General features: G+C 42.8%; 1 protein-coding gene and 1 long non-coding RNA gene across 2 annotated transcripts in view; both read right to left on the reverse strand.

The window, feature by feature from the left end:
• LOC131681632 (uncharacterized) overlaps positions 1-18,063 on the reverse strand; it is a 113,868-nt gene that overhangs the window by 45,885 nt on the left and 49,920 nt on the right. The window lies entirely within an intron of this gene.
• On the reverse strand, positions 4,015-4,655 carry LOC131681635 (uncharacterized). The gene is made up of 3 exons (XR_009303961.1): positions 4,435-4,655; positions 4,281-4,368; positions 4,015-4,225 (listed from the first exon to the last, which is right to left on the reverse strand). It is a non-coding gene; the product is annotated as an uncharacterized LOC131681635 (long non-coding RNA).

An 18,063-nucleotide genomic window follows, 5' to 3' on the forward strand; every position in this document is an offset into this window, starting at 1 on the left:
TTCGTTTATTTGCAGGTGCCAGGTGACGAATGAAAACAGTCCTCGCGATTGATGGGAGATTGCTTACGAAAGCAGATTAACGCAAAATTACAACAAAAGATATTGATTTGGATGAACTAAGAAGGCGACAAAATAACTGTGGATAACCAAAACTATGTATATTCTACGAAAGGGAAAAAAATTAGAAGCAAATGAAAATGGAAATTACTAAAATGAACTGAATGTTTTGGATAGAAAATAAGAAGGAAAAACAAAGGGTTAATCGTAAGTTTTTGAACAAACTAACAATAACAAAACATATACTAGCAATAGAAATAACGTAGGGCGTTAGGCGCGTACTAATCACTAATATGTACAATATTTACAAAGGGATGAAAGTCCTCTTCCCTGTTTATTGTTTATTCCTTCCCCGTTTGGGTTTTTTGATGGATTTTTTTTTAATTTCTTGGTTGCTTCTTATGAAGTTAACATAGCTCGAAATCCATCGTATATTTTCTCGTGAGGTCTGATCACGTTTTACTGTGATCGAAGAAGATCAGGTTTTCTAGACAATGACTCCAAGAATCGACGTATGAGAGCTTCAGAGTCGTGCTCATTCTCACTCTTATAGGAAACATTTACTTTTTTGTTTTTCGAAGTCATCGCCAGGCTCACTTTAAACATTCGTTTGTTAACTACTGTTGACAGGTCATCGCTTTGGCTCGTTCTTACTCTTCATGAATCCTACTACTTTCTTGAAATCAACGCACAGATTCCTCTTTGGCTATCTCAAAGCAAATGATTCAAGAAGTATTCGTGGGTTTACTTTCTTGAAGTGTTTTTTGAAGTTCTTGTCTCTCACGATACATAGCTTGGAAATTAATGGGTGGTGTTGTTCTGTAATGTTCAAAAATGACCCCGGAGGTGTTTTATTATGACATGCATGTAGTTACTCCGTAGAGCTTCATAGCTGGAAGAAGTGGGTCTTATTTTAAAACACGATTTCAATACTGACCCGAAGGTGTTTTCTTTGAAAGTGTAATGTGGTTACTCCGTAGAGCTACATAGCTGGAAATCGTTGGATGTTGTTATTGTACAACACAGTTTCAGTATTGACCCTGAGGTATTTTGTTATGAAACGGATTCATTTTGTCACTCCGAAGAGTTTCATAGCTGAGAATCGGGTGTTGTTACTTCATAACAATGTTTCAGTATTGACCCGAAGGTGTTTTATTATGAAACGAGTTCATTTTGTCACTCCGAAGAGTTTCATAGCTGAGAATCTTTTTTACTTGGGCAAATGCATCTTCTTCAGGTGGTTCCCGTAGAAGACGCCAAGTCGCTTCCCAGTAGAATCTTCAAGCTCGTAGCAGTGTTTTGTATATTTAATTTCCTGACTACGGCGAGATCTTAATTTACGGGAAAGGTTTATATTTATTGGTTTTCCTCTATCAAGCGGACGGTACAACAACCGTGTTAGATTTCGGAAATAATTGTCCCAATTGTAGTTAAGGTGCAACTTTTGCATTTCCTCATAATATTCACCATTTTTTCCAAAATCACTTTTGACCTTAAGGGAATCGTTCAGCTTTTTGACTTTGAGTAACTCTATTACATTATTAGACAATCCTCTGGACAAGTTTATTGACTCGCTGTTATTTTTCAAAAGCTTTTGATCGAAACTATTAATTCCATGTCCGATTTCATTCAGAATTAACATGCCTTCTGCAGTGTCGTGGTTAGGTTGCTCGCATCTGATAATATGCAGTTCTAGTTGGCTTTCAACTTGATTAGTATCTTCTAATGTTTCCATACCCGAATTTATAGTATCATAATTGTCGCAGAAACTTTGGGTTTGTTCATCTACTTTGTGTGCATTAGGAAGATTACATGGCGAGTTTCCCGTAATGACTGGGATGTCAGGCCGAACTTCTAGCTCGACCTCACGACTACCTTCTAGCTCGACACTACAATTAGCTTCTAGCTCGACCTCTATACTATTAATTTGTACTTGGTTTATCAAAGCTTTGAGTTCTATAATCCTCTGCAGCAAATCTTCATATGAAGGTTCCACTGCCTCTACTTTATCGACGTAGCCAGATAATCTAGTTAATTGAGCATTGTCTACCTCTTCGTCTGCTGAAGACTGGGATTCCTCCTCTGACGTAGTTTGCAGTTCATAGGAAGCTTTTCTAAGAATTTTGCAGATTCTCGTCAAAAGTTCCCTACGCGATTTCTCAGTTTCAAAATATCTTGGTTCTCCCCTAAGGGTTCTAAGATAATAATGCCTTAACCGCGATATCAATTCCGCGTTCGCTCCTGCCAGCAATTCTATCTCAATTAGATAAACTTGATCAAGGATATCATCTATTTCATATTCAAATCTGTAAGGAGGCATATACGTTTTGCTTTCCTTCTGATCTTGCAAAAATAGTCGGCGTAAAAGTCTTAATTTCGACTGTCTTGTCTTCTGTCTGTCTGTCGTACGATTTCGCAGAAGTAGCTCATAGTCCACTTCGACATTTAGTAAATGGTTTGGATTTGGAAATTTCATTGTTCTTTGTCAAATTCAAAAGTTAAATTCAACCAATTTGCAATTCAGATTAGGTTCACTCACTTAGTTCAATGCCTTGTTTATATTAAGTTTAAAAAATTAACTGTGTACCCATAAATCTAAGCTTAACATAGAATGGAGGAATATATGTACAGAAACTAGAGAAAATGAATTTTTATAGACCAACAATATTCAAGACGTATGTACAAATATAAAAAAAACAGAAGAATAAACGTTATAAAAATGCCCAATTTTGCTTTTGATTTCAACAAATCCGAAAAAAAATTACCCGAAATCGTTATGTATTTTTTTTTAGAAATGCAGTTCCCAAAAACACAACAAAAAAAAAAAATTCCAGCACTAGATCAGCTCAAGATGCAAATTGCATTACATGAGTTCGCAAAATTCGCAAAGCCTTTTTCAAAGTTGGATGCCAAAATGTGATGCGCGCAACAGGAAAAAAATCACCCCAAAATTTACGTTGGGCGCCAAAATGTAGCGGGCCAAATGGCCGTTTACGGTTTCCGTCTACCAAAACGCTCCTCAGGACGTTTTAAACGAGTAGCTTTAGCGCCACCCCCGAAGAGGACCACTCGTCAGGTTAGAATTGCCCAGCATGAAACCTAACCTCAGGGCAGGTTATAGAAATTGATCCCGAAATGGCGCAAAGGAACGGTAGGTAAACACAAAATGTGAAAAGATGCACTCCGTTTCGCGTATAGATGGAGCCACTACTATGTTTAGCAAAGACGCAAGAGAAATGATCGTTATACCAACTCGAAAGCTCATGCACTAAAAAAACGATCAGTTATCATCACAGGCAGAACTCAGTCGAACACTCTTTCCCTCTCGCTTTGTAAGTAGTAGTGGGGACTAATTCCCGATAGCCCATCGGAGTAAAACAAACACAAAGAAAATTCAAATCTACGGAAACGACGCGAAACGTGAGAAATCTTCTCGAACCAAATTCACTACACGGGAAAGCTAATTAACATAAAAAATACAAACATTTCAGGTAACACTAACAGGAAAACATTTTATTGGGCGGATTAAAATACGGCATTTTATTCTTAACTTAGGTTTTATATATTCATTAAGCTTTACATTTTTCGTGTTCCTTCCCTTTCTAGCTTTCCCCTTTCCTGTCTACCTATGTGCGGTCAAAATTTCCTGCTAGCGGATAAAGCTGCGCTGAGCAGTACAAATGCGCGCTCGGCTTTAGCTTTCGAGCGGCAAAGAAAGCTTTCGAAGGTTTGAGTGTTGTGTGTGTATAGATCTACGTGCACGGATCAATGATCTATTTTTACTCACATGTGTTATTTCTGGAACAGCGTCGATCTAGTAGAGCTGCATCTCAGCTGGGTGCCGACTGGTATTGCGGCTTCGGCACCGACTTCCTATCGCAAACCTATTCAGCGATGGTGACGAACGGCGTCTAAAATGGCGTTGCAATGATGACGCTATTTAGGCCTTTCCGACGATGAAGATGGCCGTCGCTCTAACGAAGCGCGTTGATGATTTTGCAGCTTCCTTCCGACCTTTTGCCAAAAGCGTCGGGAACTTTCGAAGCCGGAACGTGGGGTCAGCAGGGTGGTAAACGAGACGGGCGGCGTGCCGAGCGTATGCGTCGCTAGAACACGGATGGCGAAAAATCTCCAAACTTTCAATAAAAGAGAAGAAGCCGTCGATCGGCTATTCGACGCTTTGAAGCTTTTTATCACACAACTCAATAATTATTTAATCTTACCTTCTTTTCACACACAAGTTCGCACGAAATGTAGCGAATTCAAATTTGTATTTCTGACCGCACAATTCACTGACCGCACTAGCTATGCCTATCGGAAAGGAACTTTTTTAAATAAATTTAATCCTAAAATACTTCTCACATTTTTAACAACTACCTTTTAAAACACACCGCGATACTAAAAAAAGAACTTCACACTGCTGCCTCTTCCACGATCAGGATCGAAATGGACGAGTTGCAGTTCTGTAGATCCTCAGATAGGCGTCAAGTGATTCGAGTATTCGTAGTCGGAAGTACGTATTTTTACAAATACTACTCTTTCGACAACCATTTCTCTCGCTTGAATTTTAGGAATACTCTTTCCTCTTAACACATTCGTATCTATCCATTTCATTCTAATGCGCATTTCGGTTTCGGTGAGACGGAATATTTTGAAAGTTCATCCGAAATAGGCTAAAATTGCATGCAAGGGAATATTTGTACACAAGCGTCTGAATATTTCTTGATGTGATGCGTTTTGGCATAGTGAGCGTAGTGAACGAATAATGACAAAAACTACGAAAAAGGTGAACATGCTACAACCTTCCACGTGCAATTTAACCGCAGCGATGTTGAGCAAAGGGACAAGTCTAAGGCGCTCGGGCGTGCTGGAGGAGCAGGAATCCGTGTCATTTCACCCGTGTTTAAAATTGTCAAATTGAAGTTATCGCAAAGATCCTGAATTAAGGAAGACCGGTTATCATCATAAAGGCAACCCCATGCTGTACCGTGAGAGTTAAAGTCTCCTAAAACTAGTCGCGGTGCTGGCAGGGATTCTAAGATGTCTTGTAGCCGTCGGTGCCCAACCGCGGTGTTGGGGGGAATATATATGGAAGCTATGCAAAGGCTTTTGCCTTTGGTTGTTACTTGACAAGCGACAACTTCAATACCTGTTATCGAGGGAAGGTTAATTCTGTAGAAGGAATAGCACTTTTTGATCCCCAAAAGCACTCCTCCATAGGGGGTGTCTCGATCCAGGCGAATAATATTAAAGTCGTGGAAGTTGAGTTCTATGTCGGAAGTTAACCAAGTTTCACATAATGCAAATGCATCGCAACTCAAATTATTTATTAAAATTTTGAAGGAATCGATTTTCGGGATGATACTTCTGCAATTCCACTGTAGAACAGTGATCAAATCCGTGACCTCGTTCGATGAGTTAGCCATCGAAGGATACAATCGCTGAGAGGAGGGGCCATTTAGCAGTCAACTGCTTCAAAAATGTTCTCACTGTAGGGAGAAAAGCTAACATAAGACTTTTAATAGGATCAGTAATATTGAAAGTTTTTATTATCCAGTCCACTATGTCCGAGAGTTTTATAATTCCAGTGCTGCGATTACTCTCGAACTGAAACAAAGGAACACTTGGGATTTTTGATGTTCCTGGAAGTGCTGGGAACTCCTTCTCTGAGCTTAATCCTCCGAGACCAGGAGCTAATTGCTTCGGTTTGGTTGCAACACTTCCAATAGATGTGACTTTCGGAGCCCCCTCAAGGGACACCTTCTGGCCTTTACAAGGAACTTTACGAGAGGAAGTGTTCCTCCTCTTCCTATAAATTCTAGGCACCCTAGTAGATGTTCCCTCTTGTGGGTTACCAGCCTCGCCCTCGTCAGGAGGCAAGTGAGTATAGATGTTTGCTGAGGATGGTGGCGTAGCATTCTTTAACATTTCTGCGAAAGAATGTTTGGATCGTCCCGCAAGGGAACGTTTCAGTTTATCCCCGCGTAGTTTGTACGCGGGACATGCCGAGATATCATGCAGACTCTCCGCACAGTAAGGACACTTTTCGGCTTGCCTACTGCACGAATCATCTAGATGATTCTCCCCGCATTTTCCACAGCGGGCCTTGTTGCTACAATGGGTGGCTGTGTGACCCAGTTGTTTACACTTTGTGCAATTCATGACCCGCGGCACAAACAGACGCACAGGCAGACGAACCTTGTGCAAGAGGACGAAATTTGGCAAAGCGGTACCAGCGAAGGTCACCCGATAAGAGTTTGATTGGGGGTACGTTTTTGAACCATCCCCCGCAACTACTACTGAGTGCAAACGTTTGCACTCAAGTATTTTAACTGGCTGAAGTAAGCGGTCTCTGAATCGGCCGACCCCGTACTTCAGCAGATCCTCGCACGTCAAACTCTCATCGGTTACGACGCCTTCGGATTGTACTCTTACAGCCGGAATATACACGTTATAATCCCGCGTAAAGTGCTCACAGCAAGCAATATCGTTTGCCTGCTTTGAGTTGGCTAGCAACACCCTTATCTTGTCCGAGCGGACCTTTGAAATTTCGGTCACAGCCGAGAACCGTTCCGTCAGGTCTCTAGAAATCTGAAGAAGATTCAGTGATTTAGTCTTGGGCCGAAAGAAGACCACAAATGGACCAGTTGAGAGTTCTGGATAGCATTTGGGCCGGGGGGGAGCCTTAGAAGTTGAACCCGATTCAACTTCCATTTGACCATCCGGAGAGGGAACCATAGAAAACGTCAACGCACGGGGTCAGCGCCCGCGCAGACGGAAGAAAGCAATAAATGTGTTACAAAAGACAAAAACCACTTAGCTTTAAACTGGTGTCCAACGACGAACCGATCCAGCTTATACAGCTGGCTATTGTTTAATCCTCACACGCGAACAAAAGACTGAGGACCGAACCGAACTGGCAAAATAACCTTGAATGCGGATTAAAACTATTCTTTATCGCCTCACACAGCACTACGGACTAGAAAAAACAACCTCTGTCTCGATGGAGAGCTCGACACACGAAATATTTATTGGAAGACCTATGCTGCCCCGATATACGATTACATCGAATCCCGCGTATACGATCTTTCGGGACGACGGGTTACCCGCTAGCTATCGACAGTGCGCGATGTTGGAAACGCGAATTGAGAGTTTGATGAAAGCTAAGAAACGTAGTTATTGGCGCCGGTTCGTTAACGGACTAACGAGAGAATCATCGGTGAGCACTTTTTGGGGCACGGCCCGTCGTATGCGAAGCCGAAACAGTACTAACGAGTTTTCTCGGATATTATTTTTTAGGAAGCGTGACCAGCACAATTACAGCTTCTATTAATGGATCAAACTATAGCTCAGGTCTTCACAGTAAAATATCTAGGGGTCTGGTTCGACTAGAAAGCTACCTGAAGATGTCACATTAGGTTTCTGGAACAGACGCGCAAACAAAGGATCAATTTTCTCCGTACTATAACAGGAACATTGAGGGGTGCCCACCCAGGAGACCTTATTAGACCAACAACGATACTATAGGTAATGAAACTTGAATTCTTCTGCTTTCGCTCTACTGCGAACATACATTTTATCAAACGTGAAAGAATTCAATATCGTGGTTTGCATATAGCCTTATGGTGCATACAGTCGACCAATGCGATGAGTCTCGTAGTCTTGCCGGGCGTTTTCCTGCTAAAAAATCGGTTTTGGGAACTCTCATATTGATTGCTCATTCGATGCGATATTTTGAACCCTTTGGTGATTGAAAATTTGAAGAAGCTTGCCAAGCTAAATTCTCAAACCCGTTTCATGTTCCTGTACTTTGAGTACATGGCGCAGAACACTAACCCTTCTTCTTATCATCCCAACCGTGCTGATTTAGCTTCTTCTGAATAAGTTATTTTCCTCGACACATCCATGAATGATGAGATTTGTGGCATACCGGACTGTTCGATAGCTCGGTGGGGTCCCCGGATCTGGTCAACTGCCTTCCGATCGGATGATGGGAAAACCGAGATGATGGTGGTCCGATAGGTATGCGCAATATTCCAAGTGCGCTGGGATTAGGTGTAATTCGGCCAAAGTACGTATAACACCTCACTTGGACTCAAACGACACTTTAATAATAACTATTTATTTTACAAAACTAAACTAGTAAGTTACATTTAAACATAAATTCTTCCGCACTCGACGCTTGTTTAATCAATGCCAGATTCGTTCTGCCGCAGGTAAAGCTGTGTAGTGAAGCCAATTAATTTTCCCGCGCTGTTGAGCCGTTGGTAGCAGAAGCTCCGCTGGGTAGCAATCCAATTTGCATTACTCAGCACAAGGGGATGACAATGTTAATAGGGTTGGTTACCAACATCCTCGCCCCCCTGAAATGACCGGAGTTTCAGCCGATCACAAATCAGTCGTCTCGGTCGGTTTCTCCTTCTTCCGTCGAAGTTGCAACCGGTAGGATGCAGATTTTATCTACCGGTCTTTCCACCTTCCCGTTCGCCGTCCGTAGAGACACCACTCGTACCACACCATCCGGACCTGGGTGTGTTTCGATGATTCGGGCCATCCTCCAGCGTGTGGGTGGTAGGTTATCGTCTCGTATCACCACCAAACTGCCTTCCTTCACGCTAACAGGAGGTTTCCACCACTTGGTTCTTCCTTGTAGTTGGACCAGATATTCGGTCCTCCATCGTTTCCAAAAGTCTTGAAGTCTCCGTTGTACTGTCTCCCACAGATTTAGCCTTCCTATCGCTGTTTGAGTGTAGTCCGCCGATGGTACTGCTTGCATGGCCGTTCCGACCAGGAAGTGTCCTGGAGTCAGTGGTTGAAGATCGTTGGGATCATCCGAAAGTTAGGTTAGTGGCCGCGAATTCAAACAACACTCCACTTGGGTAAGTAGTGTTGCCATATCCTCGTAAGAAGCCGCAGAATCTCCTAACACCTTCAGCAGATGTGTTTTCGCCGATCGTACTGCAGCCTCCCAGAGGCCCCCAAAATGTGGAGCACCGGGTGGGATGAAGTTCCATTGCATTCCGACGTCTGCACACTCTTTCGCAACCGCATCATGATGCTCCTTGTTTTTCAGATTCTGTAGAAGCTCCTTCATCTGGTTCCTCGCTCCCACAAAGTTGGTGCCATTGTCAGACCACAGATTAGCACATTTGCCCCTTCGTGATATGAACCTCCGTAATGCCTGGATGAAACGTGCTGTCGACAAGTCCGTGACCAACTCCAGATGTGTCGCCTTTGTGGAGAAACAAACGAACACGGCCACATACGCCTTCACTGCTGTTCGTCGGTATCCTGGTCGCACATAAACGGGCCCGAAATAGTCGACGCCTGTCGTCGAAAAGGGTCTCGCTGCCGCTACTCTGGGTGCTGGTAATTCCGCCATAAATTGCTGTATCGCCTTTGGTTTCATGCGGTAGCACCGCATGCACTGATGACATACCGCTTTCGCTACGTTCCTTCCCCCAAGAGGCCAATACCGCAGCCGAATGGTACTCAACATTAATTGTGGCCCGGCATGCATCAATTTAGCATGGTAGTGACGCATGAGAAGTTTAGTTAGCATGTTTCTTGCAGGAAGCACGATAGGGTGTTTTGTATCCTCAGACTCTCTCGATTGCCCTAACCTCCCCCCTACCCGCAAGATACCGTTGGGTGCAATGAATGGATTATACCAACGTAACGGTGATGATCGTGGCATACTCTCTCCGTTGGTTAGCGCCTTGAGTTCGCTGCTGAATGATTCTGCCTGAACCTTCTGTAGAATTCTAAATTCTGCCTTTTGCAGTTCCGTTGTCGTTAGAGGACCGAACTGTCGCCTTTCCTTCTCCGTTATCCGTAGGTTGCTCAAAAAACGAAGCCAGTATGCCGTTCGTCGCACCATTGCTGTATAGTTAGAAAATCGTAATATGTACCAATCGATGAAGCTGGTATTCACGGTAGTTGTCACGAGTACGAAACGCTTCCTCTCTTCCTCAACACCTTCCGATGACCAAACTTGTTGTCTGGGCCAATTCTCAGAGCTCGTAGATAGCCAACTTGAGCCTTTCCACCAAAGATGATTGTCTAGGATATCTTCAGGGGAAATTCCTCTCGAAATTAGATCAGCAGGATTGTGCTCGCCGGGCACATGGTTCCACTGGCAGTTCTCCGTGAGTGATTGTATCTTGGACACCCGATTCGCCACAAAGGTTGTCCAAGTCGAGGGCGATGCAAGCAGCCAACGTAGAACCGTGGAAGAATCAGTCCAAAAGAAAACGTCAGCCGGGCATCTGATGGATTTCCTCACTTTCGAATATAACTCCGCAGCCAACAAAGCACCACATAGCTCTAATCTAGGAATAGATTGTGTTTTTAACGGTGAGACTCGGGATTTCGATGATAATAAGGCAACCTTAATCCTTCCTAACGAGTCTTCGGTCCTGACGTAAGCACAAGCTCCGTAGGCCTTTTCCGACGCATCCGAAAATATGTGTATTTGAGTTGATTTTGGTTTCTCCAACATCACGAGCCGCTCAATATAAAGGTTATTGAGTAATGGTATCTGTTGGTGGAATCGTATCCATTCATCGCTAACGTTTGTAGGCAGTGGTGAGTCCCAGGACAGTTGGGCCCCTTTCTCATCCTCCAATCGCCAGAGCAGTTGCATGAAAATTTTGGCACGAGTAATAACTGCTCCGATGAGCCCGAGAGGGTCAAATAGGGTGGCAATTATTGATAAAACCTTCCTTTTTGTCAGCTGGTCATCCGGCACAAGTGGTGTTGTCTGGAATTTGAACCGAAAAACATCCATATGGGGCATCCAAATTAATCCCAATGCCTTAACCATAGGGTCAGTATCCAAACTGATTCCATCTGCTGCTTGAATCGATAGTTCCTTTTCGGCAAGTCCTTCTAATACTGTTTTACAGTTGGATGCGAATTTTCGTAATCTAAAACCACCACAGTTTAGCATCTCTTGCAGCTGAATCCTCAACTCCCTTGCTGTGTCAGGATCGTCGGTACCGGTAATGGCATCATCCATATAAAAGTCCCCTTGAATAGCAACCGAAGCCAACGGGAACCGAACCGCCTCATCCTTAGCCAGTTGCACCAAAGTTCTCGTCGCAAGAAACGGTGCGGGTTTGGTACCATAAGTAATCGTCGAAAGCTCATACGTCGACAACAGAGCGTCGGGTGAGGTGCGCCATAGAATAGATTGAAGGTGTCTGTCTTGAGGGCAAATGACAACCTGCCGAAACATTTTCTCTATGTCGGCAACTAACATTACTTGGCGAGTACGACAGCGTAAAATAATCGAACGAAGATCCTCTTGAATGACCGGGCCAACACATAAACTATCGTTCAGAGAAATGCCGGAGGTAGTTTTGGCCGAGGCGTCAAATACCACCCTCACCTTGGTTGTGGTACTTTCGTCCTTCACAACTGGATGGTGTGGAAGAAAACAGCGAGCGACGTCCTTACCTTCTTCCTGGGAAACCAATTTCATATGACCCAACGTCTCGTACTCTTGCATAAACAATACATACTGCTCTCGCAGACCTATATCCCGAGTTAACCGCCTTTCTAACTGCAAGAATCTTCTTTCTGCAGTGACTCTAGACTCGCCCAACCTGGCTACCATTTCGTCATCTTTGGGGTAAGACACTATATACCGACCTGAGGATTCTCTCTGGGTTGTTTGTATGAAATAATCCTCGCATCTTGCCTCTTCCGGAGAGTAGTTACTTCCAAAGTCAACCTCCTCGCATTCCCAGAACTTCTCCAACATATCGTCTAATCGACTCGTAAGCGCAACATCACACAAGACAGATTTAATAGGGCCATCCACTGAATATCGTCCTGTCACCACCCATCCAAAGACTGAGTCGACCAATGATGGTAAGTTCTCCCCCAATCGTATACGTCGGTCGCTCGAAAAGAATTCAAAAAATGATTCTGCTCCTAGCACTAAATCGACGGTTTCATCCTGCAGAATATTTGGATCTGCTAACTCTATTGCGCTAGGTATATTCCATTTGCTTGCGTCTATCGATGCTGTACACATTTGGGCTGCTATTTTGGGTAGCACCAACATTTCCATAGGCTGTTTGAAATCCGTGACCCGGGAGTGTACAAGCACAGTAATCTTTCCATGCACTCTTGTAGTCAAACCTTGGATCCCAATAACGTCGACCATACTGCTCTCCTCCTTGACCGTCAAAAGCCTTCTGACCCGCTTGCTGATCAGATTGCATTCAGCTGCGCTATCCAATAGTGCCCTTGCACGAACCTTGTGACCTTGACCGTCTTCCAAAACAACGATCGCTGTGAGCAGTAAAACACCCGTCCATGAAGTAGTAGTAGTGTTGCAGGATACAGTAGTAGTGGTCGCTAGGTTCACAACTCTTGAATCGGTTGACTCTTCACTTGTAACTGTTGGCTTCGGGTCAGTGTTGTTATTTGGCTTGCTTTCGGTCAATTTCCCCTTAAAACAAACGAGTGTGTGGTGTTTCGCCTTGCATTGCCGACAAGTGAACTTGGAATTGCACTCTCTTGCGTGGTGCCCTCGGCGAAAACAATTTCGGCACAGTGAGTTACTTCGTAAAAGAGCATCCCTTTCCGAAACCGGCATTTTTTGGAACGATTGGCATTGGTAAAGCAGGTGGCTATCCGAGCAAGCCACACACTTTCCAGACGTCGATGGTTGCTGAACCGTAGCATTGAAGGCTTTCACTGTGAGTGCCTTCTTTGGGTATTTTGATGGGGTTGGATCAATCTTCTGTTCAGCAGGCTTGTTGGGCATGGATTCCAAGATTCTAATCCGCCGCTGTAGAAAATCTGTGAGATCCTTTACGGTGTCGCTTTCCTTGGTGGAAGAAAATTCCTCCCAACTCCTCCTAGTAGTGTTGTCCAATCGTGAGCACAGCAGGTGTAATAGTAGCATATCCTTGTAGTCGGCTTGTTGCGGAGTGACCTGGTCCAAGGTCTTCACGATCCTCTCGAAGGCATCCAACAATGAATGAAGATCAGCTGCACATTCTCTTTTGGCGACAGGTAGCTCAAACAATGCTTGCACCTGACGTTTGCGAAGAACCTTCGTGTTCGAGTATCGCTTTGTTAACAGTTCCCATGCTACAGCATAATTTGCTTTGGTAAGGGGTAGAGAGTCGATGATGGCTAATGCTTCTCCCTCTAATTGACTGCGTAGGTAGTGAAATTTTTCTACTTCGGGAAGGTCTGCCTGCCAGTGTATAAGTGATGTGTAAAGATCCCGAAACGTAAGCCATTCATCAATTTTACCACTAAATTTAGGCAGAGTTATTTGGGGCAATCGTACATGGTGAGTGGAACCGGGGGGGTTATTATCGAGAGAGCGAGTAGTCTGATTGAGTGCACTTGTGTCACACTCTTCCTTAATTTTATCGACTAGAAACGATTTCAATTCGTAGAACCGATTTTCAAAGTCGATCCGATCTTTAACGAAACCTTCCGTATCATCGGGTGCTTCATCGTGAGACTCTACATCGTCGATAGCCTCGTTCATCTTGTCCCACAATCGATCCAGTTGCTCTAGTCGAACGTTGACCTCCACTGCCTTAGTATCGACGCGGTATTGTTGCATAAACCGGTACATGTTGTTGAACGACGTTTGTAGTCCGCGAAGTTTAGTCTGCAGTGACTTCAGTGGTGGCAGCTTCTGTTTCGACGCAGCAGGCATATCGTGTTCCTCGAAAAATGAGACCAAAGTAGCAATGTTTGGTGAAGGTAAAGTGTTTGGAGAGCCAATTACCTGGTGGCTCATGAATCGAGCCTTGTATAATAAATAAAGATGCTCCTCGAACAAAATGTGTTGTGATCAGACCGTGCAAAGTGGTGAATTTGTCAGCAGCCTTATGCCACCGTCCGAGCACCAGTGAGTCCACTACAGGTGAGCGATGCTTTCAACTGCCCTGAAGCTGAGTGTGAGGGATTTTGAGTTGGGTTGATGTGGGTATCCCCGATGTTGGGTGACTCGCGTGATAGTAAATCCAAGCGTCGAGATACGGTAACCTGTTTGTCCGTAGAACAAAAGACCACGAGCAGTACTGGGATTTTACGGATAAACCTTTGGAATCGCACTCACCGATTTTTCCAGAGGAATGAAGCCTTGTATTGTTGGATATTCCGCTGAAATTCCTTCGGTGATGCTACTGACGCCTTCAAACAAAATGGCGTATCTGTGCTCTGGTATGATGAATAGGCCCGCGAGTATACGATACGAACGTTCCCCTTGGTGTTCTTCGGATTGGTTTCCTTGGCCAAATCCGGTTCGAAGGACCAGTTGTTCGATAGCTCGGTGGGGTCCCCGGATCTGGTCAACTGCCTTCTGATCGGATGATGGGAAAACCGAGATGATGGTGGTCCGATAGGTATGCGCAATATTCCAAGTGCGCTGGGATTAGGTGTAATTCGGCCAAAGTACGTATAACACCTCACTTGGACTCAAACGACACTTTAATAATAACTATTTATTTTACAAAACTAAACTAGTAAGTTACATTTAAACATAAATTCTTCCGCACTCGACGCTTGTTTAATCAATGCCAGATTCGTTCTGCCGCAGGTAAAGCTGTGTAGTGAAGCCAATTAATTTTCCCGCGCTGTTGAGCCGTTGGTAGCAGAAGCTCCGCTGGGTAGCAATCCAATTTGCATTACTCAGCACAAGGGGATGACAATGTTAATAGGGTTGGTTACCAACACCGGACCTTACACACCCGCAAGTGGTTCCTAACATGTTTACATTTCTTATATTTACAATAAATTGCGACTTCACTGCTTGACTGTTGTAAAATGTTTTCTACTGACGGATCGAACCTCGAAGGGTCCACTGGCTTCGGTATTTTCAATAAAAAGTTCACTCAGTGGGCCTGCTTCAGTTTAAGCCGCAGAAGTAGCTGCTACTCAGTATACCTTTGGAGTCATTGACACATTACCCGCAGATCATTACTTCATCGTTTCGGATAGCCTCAGTTCCATTGATGCTGTTGCCTCGATGAAACATGCAAAGCAATCCTCGTATTTTTTGGGGAAATTATGGGAGCTACTGAGTGCTTTAACTGACAAATCTTTCCAGATAACCTTGGTTTGGGTCCCTTAGCTAGGATGGGTATTTTAGAAGGTGACATTTATAAAAACCAATTTGCTTCAATGATTTTTTCATGATTATTCATCAGAGATTCCTCGAAAGTTGGAAACTTCGTGGAATAAACGTGGAGTAATGGTGGTATCGTCGAAACCTTAGTTCAAGGGGATGTATGTGGATGGTGACTTTATTCGTGTGATGTTCCGACTCATGACAATCCATTACACGCTGGATGCACATCTTCGGCGTATAGATAATGGTGTCTGCGCTATCATGACATCGAACGCATTGTCTGGGCATGCATCGAGTATAGTTCCACTAGGTCTCAGCTAACGGATACTCTTCAAGCCCGAGAAAGATCACCCAACGTCCCAGTTCGAGATGTTCTGGCAAGCCGCGATCTCCATTATATATCTCGCATCTATCTCTTCCCAAAACCAATCAATATACGAATTTAGCTCCTCTCTTTCTCTTGTTCTCATTCTCAGAAGTCTCCCCTCTACTGCTTTTGGGATGCCAACTCGCACCAGAGCGCTACTACGTGATCGTCTTCACTCACCAATTTGCTTACATAAATCAAAATTGGAGCCGAACACGGCTCGAAGTTCTGAGCCATGTTGAGGCTCTCTACGGGTCCTACGAGAGCCACCCAACGCCCACTGCCTGCTGATCTGATGTCATTATCGTTTTGGCACAAACTGCAAGCAGGATTCTCTTCTTTTCTCTGTCACCGTGGTCATCTCCCCCTGTATTTGATGTTGCTGTTATTCCGATGCTGAAATCAACCCTACCCCCCCCCCCCCTGCCATAAAAATGTCTTTCTGAAGCAGGTCTTTGTCATAAATAAACTGAATTTGAATCCTTTAAACTACAAGCGAATTTGAATCTGTTTCACTTTTCTCAAAGCAAAAGTTAAAGTGTATATATAGTATTTTTTATGCAATTACCCATTCCCTAGTCTTAACAATTGTTCCCCCATGTACTTTGAACTGTATTCCTAGTTTAAGGTAATCTAAAATTGTCACTCATCTGAACCCATTTTAACCCAGAGTTTTCTAAAAGGGAGCCAAATGAAGTGATACTTTAATTTCATTGAAAATTGTATCAAAGATTATAAGAAACAGTTTCACTTGAAATGGTATTGAAAATGAAAATATCTCATGTAAAAAATTTAGTACGCTCAAATATACACAACTAATTTTAAGTTGTTTCACATATTTCGTGAGATTGTCTGATAGACAACATTTCTTTTACAGCTGTTTATCACATTATGGGGTTATTAGGATTATGTCTAACAATTAAATTCAATTTAATATATTGATCACGTTTCAGCCGCCCTCTACCCCAATATACACGGTTCAAAAATGTAAATAAAATGACAAAAATTGACAACTGTCTTGTTTCACAAAGTAATACGAAGTGTAATGTATCCATTAGTGCAATAATAAAGCAGTTGTATGTCGAAATTCTACAGTAGATACGCGTTAAACGATGGTATGAAATTTCATACGTTAGTATATAATGGGTTAAGATAGTCTAAAAATTACACTTTAGTTTTTAAATGTAGTTTTAAAAATCCCTTATAGTAATCCCCAAGTTTCGAAAAATTTAAAATGTTAAAAGCAAAAATTGGCACCTTCAAGCTGTAATGGTACCGTGTTTTTTCAAATAAACAGACTAAATAAAAAAAATCAACAAAGCATGTATTTTTAGATAGAACAGACATACGTTCATATATGTGAGAAATATATCATTTTTGTTTAAATATGTTAAGAGATGTAGGTGTTTCTAAATGTCCAGATTTTGCGCGAACAAGCCTTATTATGACTTCTTCTTCTTCTTCGATGGTAAAAGTGTATTCACAACTGTTATGTTGCTTAATTGTCAATACTTGTGTTACATGATAACACAGCTGGTGATATTTCTATAAGCAATTTTCAGGTTGTCATTTTCGTACATTGTGTCGTTCATTGTGTACTAGGCCTATAGGCACACTCCCGTTTTGCTTCACGTACGGATGCACTTTTCTTTGTCGAAGACGCCGGGATGCATGTGTAAAGTTTCGCAACCTGTACGTTAGATGACCGGCACTATGCACCACAGCCGATGCGTTTCGTTTCAGAATGCGCCTTTGATGGTACAAAGAAGCTAAATTTATGTGCATCTAGATGCTATAAATTTATTTTTTTCGCTCAGCTTGTGTTCTCATCGGCTAGGCTACTGCATGTAAGCTCTGATCCATTTTCGGCTACCAACGGCACAACAGACAACACGTGAATGTTACCTGGATCAAATTAAAAATATGCCAAAATCATTAGTGTACATTTCGTTGAATGCTGTGACACTGTAACCCAGTGATTCGAGATATTTCAGTCATATCTGACTAGCTGTTGGCCTACAGCATATAGTGTTTAACTTCTGTGCAAAATAATAGAATATCTTGCATGATTCATGCCTAAGAAATTTTACGCCATTTTAACCATACATGGTCGGTGTTAAGTCAGACCGGACTAAGTGACAAAATATTGATTTCGAGAAAAACGGGTTTAAAGTTTGAATCGTAGCATCCTCTACGTTATAATTGAAAATTAATTTTGCAATAATTTTTGCAATAATTTGCATATTTCAAATCTGGCAAAACTCGAATGTACCTGAAGAAATTCTTTATCCGGTGTTATCGTTATCTCATTTTTTGATGTTTTGCGACTTAGTCCGGTCTGACTTAACACCGACCACATATTCATGTCATTTGATGCCGTTGTTTAGAGGAAACATCTTTGTTCAACATAGTAGCCACACATTTGATATTATTCATATTGTTTTTTTCGGAATAAAACATACAATGTTATTGTATAAATTGCACAGATTAAAGGCCGAGTAATTAACGATATATTACAGCATCCTTC

The sequence above is a fragment of the Topomyia yanbarensis genome, chromosome 2 (assembly GCF_030247195.1).
Source record: "Topomyia yanbarensis strain Yona2022 chromosome 2, ASM3024719v1, whole genome shotgun sequence".
Taxonomy (NCBI): Eukaryota; Metazoa; Arthropoda; class Insecta; order Diptera; family Culicidae; genus Topomyia; species Topomyia yanbarensis.